Genomic DNA, 9,384 nt, shown 5'->3' with positions numbered 1-9,384 from the left:
GATTTGTGCCTGATAAAGTTTGGCGCTTTGACATGGGTTTCTCTCCCCTCCGATTCGCGCCTGGTAAAGTGTGAATAGGTTCATCTCCCCTCCGGCTTGAGGAACGGTAAAGTTTGGTCTTTTGAAATAGGTTCCTCTCCCCTCTGGCTTGCGCTCGATAAAGTGGGTTGTGGTGGTTATGACTTGACAAAGCCGGGGTCTGTTATGTGTCAATTACGCGTAGCGTGTCTTCATACTGGTGTTGTGATGAGAAAGGATGCATTATTGGCATTCCGTGCTTGTAACCGGTAAAATATGACAATGCATATTGACTTGTCTATTATTGTTTATATATATATGTATTTGTAAACGTTCATTTTACACTCTTGCTTAAGGCCATAATATATAGTAATTGTCCTTGTAGCTGTAATGAGTCAGAATGTAGGACGAGTATATTGTTTAGATCGATCTTAGGAGATCGTGGTAATGTGATGAATGGTTGAGATTTTTTTAAATGCAAATAAAAAGTTTTGAAAGGTAAGAACTGATCTTTGTTTCTTATTATGTTAAAGAGAATCTTTTAAAAAATTGTATTTGTGTAAGTATATTTTGAAGTATGAATTGCCACATTTCCTCTCTCTCTCTCTCTATATATATATATATATATATACGCGGAGCATTCATGATCATAACTATTTATATGTTGCTATTGTTTAGGATTATTAGGATTCTTACTAGACTTTTGTGTTCATCCTACATTACTAATCATTTTTTAGATATGGAGTGAAAAGTTGCTCAAAACTTGAAGTCTGTTAATTGTTGGCCATGGGACCTTTTAAATGCAGGCGGAATGCTAATGTGTTGTAAAAAGGGTTAATCCCTTTTATATATTTGTTATTTTGTAAATGATGACGTAATGGCGTGCATTGTATTTCATTACATGTACATGAGAGAGGACATTGTAATTTATTTATTCCTAAATACGTTTAATGTTTATTATTATTGAAATGGATTGATTTAAAGAAAAAATGTAACATTATCCGAATAATAACAGCCGAGGCATTACAATAACTATATCTATAATTCTATCTATACTATTATATAAAAATATTATTTGGTCAATAAATTTAAAACTTCTCATCCAATTTTTTATATTTTTAAATAATAAAATACAAAAATACATGTGTCATAAATTCATTGGTTATTTCACTTTAATTATGATTATTGATATTTTTAATTATTATGGTATATTTCAAAATTTGTAATTATCATCTTTCAAATTGTTAAATATATGGTTCCTTTATGATATTGATATAAAAAATAAACCAGAATTTTAAATTATAATAATAATAGAACACTATTTTACAAAACTTAGTTTGTTTATAGTACAACAGTAAATATAAATCCATGCAATACATATTAATCATGACCTATCACTACTAGAAATATAATTTTTTATGTCTATTTTTTTGCGACTGATTGTTTAGCCATCGCAAAAAATCACTTTATATGCCAAAATCTCATTTTACTCAGGCTCAATTTGGGAAGAAAGTTATAAGTGGCGTTTTGGCTTTTTGCCAAAACGCAAAAAGTGACTTTTTTTGGCCATAAATTGATTTGGGATGTTGGTTATAAGCCAAAAGAAAAATTATGAAATTACCCTCCATAGATGGAAAATGAAAGGGTAAAAATGTGTAATTTTTCAATTGGCTAGGGATACTTTGGTCATTTCATTATGATTTGACATTATAAACAAATATTAATGAAAAAAGTCAAAAGTCACTTTTTACCAACTTCCCAAATATTTGTCTAAAAAAGTCAAAAACTTGGTTAAAAGCCAAAAAATCACTTTTTACCAAATAAGCCTTAAACCCCAATCATGTTAAAAAAAAAAAAAAAAAAATGGTGTAAAACTTGCCCTAGGTTTCACTCTTATTTCCCAAATCTTGATTTCTCTCTCTCTCTCTCTCTCTTGATTTCGCTCTATTTTCTCTCTCGATCACCATGGTCATTTGAAGAAGAGACCTCAACGGTATGAACTCTCTCTCTCTCTCTCTCGGTCAATCTAACTCTCTCTTGGCTACGAAGCTTTGGTTCGAATCAATCCTTTTTCTCTATTTTCATATATATATATATATATATATATATATCTGTGTTCATTCATTGCTGAGTAACTTTGATTTATACCGAGATTCACATATTTTTCTGATCTGCTTTTAATTTTCGTCTATATATCTTTACTGTAAGTTCGATAGTCATGATCGGTGATGGATTTCTGTGGTTCTACATGTATAGAAATTGGATCGGCGTGTGCTCTGTTTTAACTTAATCGAAGTTTAATTTATAATTTCGTTTTGTTGTATTCATGTGATTTTGCAGTGATTGCTCATGGAATCAATGTAGCAGATGTGAAAAAGCTTCAAGATGTTGGGATCTACACTTGAAATGGCTTGATGATGCACAAGGTACATTGATTTTCAATTTCGATTTTGTGAAGTTTTTAAGTTTGGCATTTGCATTGAGGTTAAGGTAGCCAAAACACGTTTGATGATTATTAGATGATTTTGTAGATCAGTTGATACTTAATTGGAAGAAAACTTGTATATATATATATATATATATATATATGTATTTGAAATGTTTAGTTGAATTAATACTTGCTGAAAATTTGATCGAATTTTTTTCTATGTTAAATTACATCTAAGATTTGGACTTTTGAATCGGTCATGCTAACAAAAAACAACTACATTTATTTGTTACTTATTTTAGATTTTTGATCATTTGATCAAATTTTCCTAAAACCGAACTATTTGGTACATGTATATATGTACCAGATCTGGTGCAATGCATTTTCAAGCTCTCTTTACAGTTTTCAATATCAATTTAGTTTGATGAAGCTCGGAACTAATTTAGATCTTAATTAAATGATGAATTACTTGCTACTGATATCTTTCTCGCTTTTGAATTTGAATTCGATTCATATAGCTAAATGCACAGAATATTGAATATTAGTATGAGAAATACACAAAAAATTTAATTTGTTCATTAGTTTTTTAATTGGATCGATATTGGCTTGTATATTCTTACCTTAGTTGATACATTTGTGAGGGCTTTGCGTACTCTTCTCTGTCCTTCCCTCCGCACTCAGTAGAGTAACTTTTTATTTGGTTCAATTTCTTCTGCTAGGTAAAATTTATTGCTACAGTTTGATTTGGTCACTATTTACCATGATCCGAGAGTTCCAACTGAAATTGCAGGTCATTCAAGATTTTGTTTTCATTGTTTGAATTCATTATTGTACGAGGAATTCCATTCTTGCAAATTTTTGAACATGCAAATTTGGATTTAATAATCTACTATTATGACTAAAGCCTGCCACTGTGTAACTTTACTGCAATTTCTCGTATTTGGACTACATCGAGCTTGAAGATGCTTTACATTATAATTTTTCATGATTTTCACTGCAATCCATGATAATCCCCTGAAAAATATCTCTTTTAGATGTGGACTCATTAACCTTTTTACTTTTTAGATACTTTCTTGAAGAATACTTGATCTCAACTAATCTATGGAAAGGACAATCCTTAATGGAGATTGGGAAAAAGAATCCAGATATATTTTTTACAGACCGTGAAGGAAGGAGAAATACTGAATGCCTATCTTAAGGCAATGATAAAGAACGAGGACTAAAAGGAAGAACTGGTATAGAGGTATTACATTATCAATTATTTTTTGGTACCTGTCATCTCTTCTTATTTTGAACAAATTTTTTAAAATTTATCAATGTTTTTCTTTATTTCAATTGTGACTCCATAGTCCAAGCCTCATTTGTTTCAGGGCATGATTATGTTCAGTAGCAAAATTGAATTTTCATATTTCATAAATTTCATGTGGGCGTGACCAATGTATGGTAGTCATCTTTTATTTCTTTCTCATGTGCTGGGATGCACAGGCCCTTTAATTCTCTCAGCTTAGTATTGTTCTTTTTAATTTATCTTTAATAAACTGAACATGCTTAATTCTCACCTGATATATTTAAATCTGGTCGTGTCCTTGATAACATTAATCTTTCTAGACCTTAAGCCCTCTTTTATCCACTTTGCTGAACTTGTAAAAATTCAGTGGTCAATTTTTCTAATACTACTACATAGTCAATTCTGACCTGTTTATTTTCTACTTGTCTGAAGACTGGTACATGCCCTGGACGTATAACTTGTGAGGAGAATCCTTATTAAGCCTCTTCTCTTAGTGGGTAGTGTGAACTTAACACATTCTAATTGTTATTGGGATTTACACCTTCAGTTAGTCTGTATGTGAGCCTCTGGCAAATTCATAGTGATATTACAATTCTTGGTCTTTTGGAAGTGAGGGTCAAATGACAGGTGTCCTGGTGTAGATATTTTCAGTTCTAAGGGACTAACTTTATGGATTCTTAGTTCATTGCTATCTTATCTGACAAAGGTACTTGGAGCTCATAGTGTAGGTGTACATGACATCATTTCTATTTTGTGTTTTAAATCTTGGTTCATCTTTGAAACTGATGGATGTATTTAAATATGCCAAATATATTTAGTAACTTAAATATGCCAGATATATTTAAATTCCTTTTAAGATAAATTTGGGATGAAAAGAAGTTTTTAGGATGGAACGCATAATGTCAGTCTCTCTGAGTATATTAACAGAGTCATCAAAGCCATGTATATATGTTATTTCTCTCACTGCCTAATTTGGTAGTTTGTTTGTTTACTTGATAGGTCCTAGACGAAATAACATAGAATTGTCAACTTATGTTTTAGGGAAAAGGTGTAGATTTTTGATAGAATTAGCAATGTTCTAAGGTCAAAATCATTTTGGCAAGAGGAACTTTTGCAAATATCCGTATTGTCAGCAAGCTATTAAATGGAGAAGTTGGAACTTCATGTTCCTGCAGGGGAGAAACTTTATGTGTTTGATGCAACAGTGGTCAGTTCATTAAATGTTAATTTTCTGCATGTGCTTTCATCTTGCCTATTCATGTCTTTGTTAGTTTTGTGCCGAACAAAAAAACTGCCAACCTCTATGATACTAATGCTTTTAATTTCCACAATGATAAAGGATCTAATCAAATTTATTGTGAAATTGTTTGTTGCTTATAAATACTATTAGGGTTGTCATCATTAAGAGATCTGTCATATTTTTTTAATGACTTGGGTCTGGAATTCAGCTTTGTTAAACAAAATTCTGTTACTTTGAACAACATGGTTGAGAAATGAACCTTCATATGCCACAAATAAACAAAAGAAAAATCTTATTTTAAGTCATTTTGTATAATTTATCTATTCCTGAAAGATAGTAACAATATCCCCTATTACAATTTACTCTTTATTACTAAATTTTTGTGGTTAATCCACTTTTTCAGAGGTACAAGGCTGTTGCATAGGATATTGTTGTATTAGAATTAAGCATTTTCTTTGGTGGTGTGTAGGATATTATAGCAATGAGTGGGGCTGATACAAGTGCTATAATCTTTGATCGGCCATCAGGAGAGATTTTATTTACGCTTAATGGTCATTCAAAGAAGGTCTAGTGCTTTCCTTTCTTTTGTTTATTGTTTGAGTTTTATCTACTTAAGAAAATCTTTTGGCTATGCACACTTGTCTCTTCTTTTTCCTATGCTCTTTTTGTAGGTTACAAGTGTTAAATTTGTAGCTGGTGAAAAATCTAGAAATCCCCTAGATGTTGATTTGTGATTATGTATCAATTTTAAGCGGAATATAACAATCCCAATCAAACAATCAAGACAAAGAGACACAAGCGATTTTACGTGGAAAAACCACAATTGGACATCTCCAATTGTGATAAAAAAAACCACGGGCAACAGCCACAAGAACAATCCACTAAGAAGATTTAAAGGAATTACACAGGTATACTCTCAATTACCTAGCGAATCCACAACGCCTAATTGAACCAACCTCTATGTGCCTCTTCCAACCCCATCTTTACCTCGGAATTGTCTTTCCAAAGAGCCACTCCAGGATTCACCGAAGCTTCAGGCTCGAATTCTTCAGACTCCACCGAAGAACAACTCTCTCTTTTGTGTATAACAAACCAAACCTTTGATGTACTCTCTTTAAATCATGAGTTGAATACTCAATAAAAACATCAAAGAAAACTAACAAAATATCCCCAGATATAATCCTTAAGAACCAAAAAAAAGATCTGGAGGAGTTCAATCAATACCTTAGTTTTGGGAGAAAACCAAGTATTTATAGAGAACCAAAAATAATCCTAGATTGGGAAGAAAACAAACTCCTTGAGAAATCCGGATTCTGAGGCTCGCTCGAGCGAAGCTTTTCTGGCTCAAGCGAGTAGTGTATTTTTCATGATTTCTAGTAGTGCCTTGGCTCGAGCGACGGATCCTTGGCTCGAGCGAGGAATACACTCTTTCAGGTTTTTGTATGGACGCAATCCTTGGCTCGAGCGCGCATTCCTTGGCTCGAGCGAGAAAGCCCTAGATCGAGCGAGAACTCCTTGGCTCAAGCGAGCAACGATGGACATGCAATTTTGAATGCAATTTTGTAATTTGCTTCGGCCGCGAGCTGACCGGGCAGCTCGACCCCCGTAAAAATCAGCGAAGTGGCAATCTTGAAAGCATTAACATCACAAACTTCTCTGAACGGCACAATTCGGGTTGGATTCGCATCTAATAAACTCATAGCCTCACTGAAATAAAAAAATGCAAATAAAATTACAACTCAAAGGAGTTTTGTCAAACGGGATTGCCAAGAAATAAAACCTAACAGCTGGGGGTGACTTGGTTGTTACTGGTTCAGCTAATAAAGTAAACCATGCCAACTTCCATTGGATTTGAATTTTTAATTTTTTTTTAATTCTGTTGCCTTTGTGTTCTGCTTGTTTGTGTGGTTTTCTCATTCTAGTTGCTAATGCTGTTATTGTGGGTTGATTTAGGTATACGTTGGCTGGTATGTTTTGGGAGTATTGGGTTGAGTTTTATCAATTTTGCAGTTTAAGATGTTCATTATAATATGCTCAGCTTTTAGTGATTAAAAAATATACCGATGTTGATATTATTGCTGCAAAATGACATACGCAAGAATCCTGCATTCAGGATAAAAATTTGCAGTTATTTTGTAGGTACATATCTAGTATTTGAAATTGTAAATGGCACCTAGGTTGTGTTCTGGCTGTCTATTTTGATTTTCATAATTTCTTTGCAATGTTTATTAAGTTTTCATTATTTCTTTGCAATCTTTACCTTTTCTTTGCTCTGTTTGAGGCTTTATATCTAAAGAAAGATTTAGAAATTAGGTACTCTATGTTCTAATCTATTCCCTCTCATAATGTGTATTGATCAGGTGCAGGCTTGGATTTGAGGAACATATATCTCCATGGTAACAAATTGGAGCTCAACTGGTACCTTGTATAGTGGTGAACAACAGCATTGTAGATTTTAACTTTACCAGCATTCTATTTGGATTGTATTTTTTTCATAAAAGCACTTTTTCCAAGTTTTTAGTTGTAATAACTTTCACATATGGCTATGATTTTGAGACTCAAATAGAATGCGTGATTAAACTATAACGCTATACTATCTGAATTCTTGTCATTGCTATTCCTAGAGTACTTAACGTTACACTTTTTATGCGTCTTGTTTTTGTATTTTTTTTTTTTTTTTTTTTGTAAAGGTAACAAGATGGTTGCCAAAAATCACATTAGTGTTTTCTTGGTTTTTTGCGACGGCAAAATAGCGGTTGCCATAAGAAGTTCAGGCAGTCGCGAATAATTTACGACCGTTGCTTTGCCGTCGCAAAAAGTATTTGCCACCCCCACATTTGTGATCCCCATTTGCCGTCTCATGGGCCGTCACAAAAAGTCTTTTGCGACTGTTTTTTATTATTTGCGACGGTTTATAGCGGTGGCAAAAAGTGCTTCTTTTATCAATATTAATTTTTAAATTTTATTATCTAGAGTTTTACTTTTTTGGTTCAAATTTTACATATAATTTTTTTTTAAAAAAAAATCTTTAAGATTTTTTTTTTTTAATTTTTAAAAGCTAAGAAATATATTTGGCATAAAACTATTAGCACATCAAGTTATATATCTAATATTAAATCCTTCAAGTGGAAAGTCCAAAACAAAATTTTATTCATAATTAAGCCATATGACATTTGAAATTTAAAATATTTAAAATTGAAAATATGAAATTTAGTAATGCTATGTGATCGTATTTCGTAGTATCTGATGTAATGCCATAAAGATAATAATTAAATGTGTCAACGCCCATCAAATGATATGAGGTGTTACAATTCATGGTACTAAAATCTGATATCAAAATATGGTAACATAATATTACCGTGACGACCTTACCACATATAATGATTAGCACTTAATTAATTAAGGAGATTTGAATTTGAATTGCCAATTATTCTAATTTAATATAGAATTTATGAAAATTATGGAGACTGATTCGTATATGATTTTATTGAGGATTTATATTTGGAGCCTTTTGGGAGTTTGATTAAAAATCTGATTCAGATTGATAAATTTAAATATAATTAATTGGGCTCTAATGGAAGTCAAATTAGACTAATTAAATTATGTGGGAATTGTGAATAGGCATGATTAATTTAATTATGTGTTAATCAAGATTTATTATGAATAAGTGTTATTTAATTAAATTAATCTTAACCATAAATTAAATTATAGAATGATTTAGAATTTGAGGATATATGGGTGTGTGTGTGCAGAGAAATCTATGTGTGTACATGTGAGTGTTGTGTTGGAGCTCAAAGAAATGTGCAAGTATGTGCACATGTTACAAGAAATGAGTGTATGTGTGTATATGTGTCTTGTTGTAGGCACTCCATTTTTGACCGTCCTCGAGACTTAGACGTCATCGTTTGAACACTCGATGATTTTGTATGCTTGTGTTCGTTTTGAGCGCCTGAAGTTCTTGGCGGAGTGCCTTGTGTAGACGTCCCCGAACGCCCCAGGAGGACGAGTTCCCCCCCCGGTTCTGTTCGTTTTGGGTTCACTACAGTTCAGGACTCTCAAATTGTCACGGTTCTTAATCTGAACCAAAGAGTCCAAATCTGGCAAATCGTTTTGAGAAACAGATTTTTGAAAAGAAGTGACAAACATGGACTGCTTTGCCAGATACAGAGTCGCCACCTAAATGTTTTTTTATGGAGGAATTTAGGAAACCCTGACTCGGTGCCAAAGGCCACGTGTCCGTCATCACCAAAGTTGCCTCGGCTCGAGAGCTTGGGTACGATTGGGGAAGGTCAGCTATGAGCACCCCCTCTCGCCCGATCCGAAGATCGGCCTCTACTAATCATGATATCCAGTTTTGAAAACGTTATGTGTTCTTATTCTATTTATTAGCCTAGAATTACTATGTTATAC

This window comes from Camellia sinensis, chromosome 1 (assembly GCF_055761805.1).
Source record: "Camellia sinensis isolate YWXY chromosome 1, ASM5576180v1, whole genome shotgun sequence".
Lineage (NCBI taxonomy): Eukaryota > Viridiplantae > Streptophyta > Magnoliopsida > Ericales > Theaceae > Camellia > Camellia sinensis.
The sequence above is the reverse complement of the archived record's forward strand: the minus strand, read 5'-3'. Positions refer to the sequence as shown.